Here is a 3712-nt window from a genome sequence, read left to right on the forward strand (position 1 = left end):
ATAAACCTTTATATATTTAAGATACTTTATTAAATGGTTTTGAGCACCTGCACAGATCATGACAGTAACTACTAGTAATAATGTGCTGTTAAAAGATAAATCGAAGCATATAAAAAGTTTGACTTTATTTAAGCATTTATCCATTCAAATTAGGCACCATCAGTCTGGAAGTGATTAGGAGTGCTCTGCTGACAGGAACGAGGGGAAAGACTTCCATAGAAAAAGTGTGGGAGCAAAGAAAGGAAATTACTGGATTGACTAGTTTACAGCTTAAAGCCTGGTTAGCCGTTTGTGATTGGTTGTTCTTAGCATTTTGATTTTGTAACCTTGAGGCATTTACAGGCTTAGATTTTGGTTTGCTTGCATAGGCCACCAGGGCATTAGAGCCACCTCAGTCTAATGGCCTCCTTGTTTAATTAATTTAACAGTGCTGTAGCAGGTTTGAGCAAACTTTTTCTGTAAAGGGCCAGATAGCAAGTATTTTAGCCCCTGTAGGTCATGTGGTCTCTGTTGCAACTACTCAGCACTGCCATGGTAGAGCAGTGAATGAATGAGTTGGCTGTACTTCAATAAAATTATTATTATTTTTTGGTCCAAAGGGCTGCAATCTGCCAACCTTCTGTTACAGGACAATGCAAACTTTATCCGTGCATACTAAATTATATTAAGTTATTGCTCCCGCTAACCCCATATATTGTTCTACTATAGAACAAACAAACAAATAAAAAACATGGTACATTTCTTTTATATGTATATACCTATGTCCCTATATAGGCTCAGAAAATGAAAACCATCCTGCAATAGAATTTTTGGATTTTATTTTTTGTTATGTCAACCCTGTTATTTGCAACAACTGGCTGAATGAAGTGACTGATTTCGTATTTAAGCTACTTTTAAAACACAATACAATATTTAATGAACAGTGAGAAAATCCAAATGGGAGGAACAGATTATTTTTTATGAAATTAGTGACTTTGTGGAAAGAAATAGATATGCGTTAATAGCGTAAGGAAAACAATTTAAAAATCACAATTATATAAAGAAATACAAATTAGTAGATGATGGATGGTCACAAGGATGGGGAGCACTGCAAAGGGAAGGCAGTTAGCTGTAATGTAATGGCTATGTAGAGGGCCAGAGGAGAGAAAGAGCAATCAGGGGGATCGTTTTTATAAACTATATGAATGTCTAACCAATGTACTGTGTACTTGAAACTAATAATAAAATAAAATTTTAAAAAATCATAATCATAATATCTGCATAAGTAATCCATGTTAAAGTGGGACCAATTAGAAAAGATCAGGTTACTCAACCTCTAGGCTGATCCTATATGAGAGATTAATGAGAGAGTTGTGCCCCAAAGATCATATTTTATAAGACTAATTATCTTAAGATTGTAGAGACAAATATAATCTAAATTTTTAGTGAGGCCTCCCTTCCTCTCTTCCTCCCTTCCTTCCTTCTTCCCTTCCTTCTTAATATATAGACTGAAGTGAAATTTGCTTGATTAGCCTCAACCCATATGTCCTTGGACTCTAGCACCTTTTTCAGGTCTCTGGAGATTCTGAGGAATGGCTGATTTCTCTGTCTGTCTGTCTCTCTCTCTCTGTCTCTCTCTCTGTCTCTCTCTCTCCCCCTCCCTCCCTCTCTCTCTTTCTTCCTTTCTTTCTTTCTTGGCAAGGCAACCCTTGGTTGACTTCACAGATTGCAAGGACCTTATCAGCTTACAATCTCTTATTTTTTAATTTTGTATGGCTGCAGCACCTGGTCTTCCTAGGTGGTCTCCCATCCAGGTACTAACCAGGCCAGACCCTGCTTAGCTTCCGAGATCCAATGGGATCGGGCTTGTTCAGGGTAGCATGGCCGTAGACAATGGCTGATACTTCTTTAGTCATCTCAGGTTTCGACTGTTCAACTGTAGCAATAAGTTTCATGAGCCATTTCACTATTCCTAGTGTGCTGTCCTATTGCATTCCTTGGTGTCCTGAATGTGACAAGGTTCTTTTTTTGATTCCACTCCCACATATCCCCCACTAACAAGTCCACATGTACATTGGACTTAGAAGGCTTTGTAACATAAACAACTTATAATGAATTATTATACAATTCATATTTTCTCTAAACCCTTGTATAAGTCTCCTCTACAGTCTCCAGCCTCCAAGATATTTGCCTCTCACCCAATCTACCCCCTTTCTCCGGTCCCTGGAAATACCTCTCCACCTCCAAAAAACTCTTCTATTAAGGGGAGCGTTCTGAGTCTTTCCAAGCCTAGTCCTGCTTATGGAAAACTCACTCATACCCTGTGCTTGACAATGGCCTGTCTGATCTGGCTCTTAGCAATCTCCCCTTCTTCACCATTTATAAGAAGAAAGAAGGTGTCAGGTGAGTTATTTTTCCCTGGTATGAACTAAATGACCTTCCCTAGAGAGCAGAAGCATAGAACCTTATTTAGTTAAAAAGAAAAAGACTAAATCTCCATCATGCATTATAAAATTAGAAATGATAGCACCTTCAAAGTTTAAATTTTGGCCATTAGTTTTTATTTGTTTTATTTTATTTAATTATTTTTTGCCTGCCACTGGTCAACTATGCAAAGATGATAAGGTTCTGTTGACCATGAAATTGGAGAGAATGTCCATAGGCTAGTTAGGAAATCTTTTTTCAAAAATTTTTGTTTGAGGTTATACTCTTGGCAACATGTAGAGACAATTACAAATTTTGGGTGTATTTTTGGAACTAGTCTTTCAGGCTTTTAAAAAAATATGTATTTTATTTATAGGAGTTTACCCTTTCCTACTCTCTCTCTCTCTTTTTTTTTTTTTTTGGTCACATCTTCAATTAAAAGTGAACAATTAAGCACTTAATTGGATAATTTAGGTATCTAATCCCCTTTAAATTGTACAAATAAGATCATCCTTGTCCTACTTAATTTTACCTTTTGAAGATCTAATCATAAAGAACAGGTGGGGAAATTTTTTCCGTAAGAAAAATTAGAAGGATAGAGAGCTACTACTAGTATGCTTAATTTCTGAGATACTGATTGAGATAATCACAGCATAGTTGAGAACTAGAGGTTGCTCTTAGTGCTACAGTTTTGATATTAGTTCTAGGAATGAGCAGTGAGTCAGACTGAAGTTTAAAAGAAATATATAGTTATATGAATGGTATTAGACATGAAAGTATTTATACAATTCAATCAAGTGAGTTCTGAAAAATAAAAGCTATTTTGCCTTTTATAAAAGCCTATAGGGAAACTTAACTACATTCCTTTTTGGAATAAAAAGGTACATTACTAAAATGTTGATGTTATGGAAACCTGTAGAGGAGAAATTCTGATTAAAATTAATTTCTGTTACTATGAAGGTAAAAGGCAACCAGCCAAAGTAAGGGCGAAATGAAATATATGCCTTGAGGAAGAGCTGCTTCATACTATAAAGTTGTGAGTCTAGAAGGGGAAGGAATTGGGATGATTTATTTAACTGAGTAATGAAACTTAAAACATAATAATCGAAGTAATGGTTTTGAATGTAACCTAAGGTTACTTTATTTTTTTTTAACCTAAGGTTACTTTAAACCTTCCAACTCTGTGAAAATTTAATTCTGAATGTATTTTAATTTATAACAAGAAGGTCTATCTCAACACGTCGACTAACAAAGAAGTTCACAAACAGAAATTTCCAGAGCATAAATACATAGAGAAAAGCAGATGGCA

General features: G+C 35.6%; 1 pseudogene; it reads right to left on the reverse strand.

Moving 5' to 3' along the window:
- Positions 1 to 1752: 1752 nt before the first annotated feature.
- Positions 1753 to 1871, reverse strand: LOC112475894 (annotated as a pseudogene).
- Between the last annotated feature and the right edge of the window lie 1841 nt (positions 1872 to 3712).

The sequence above is a fragment of the Pteropus alecto genome, unplaced genomic scaffold (assembly GCF_000325575.1).
Source record: "Pteropus alecto unplaced genomic scaffold, ASM32557v1 scaffold152, whole genome shotgun sequence".
Classification (NCBI taxonomy): domain Eukaryota; kingdom Metazoa; phylum Chordata; class Mammalia; order Chiroptera; family Pteropodidae; genus Pteropus; species Pteropus alecto.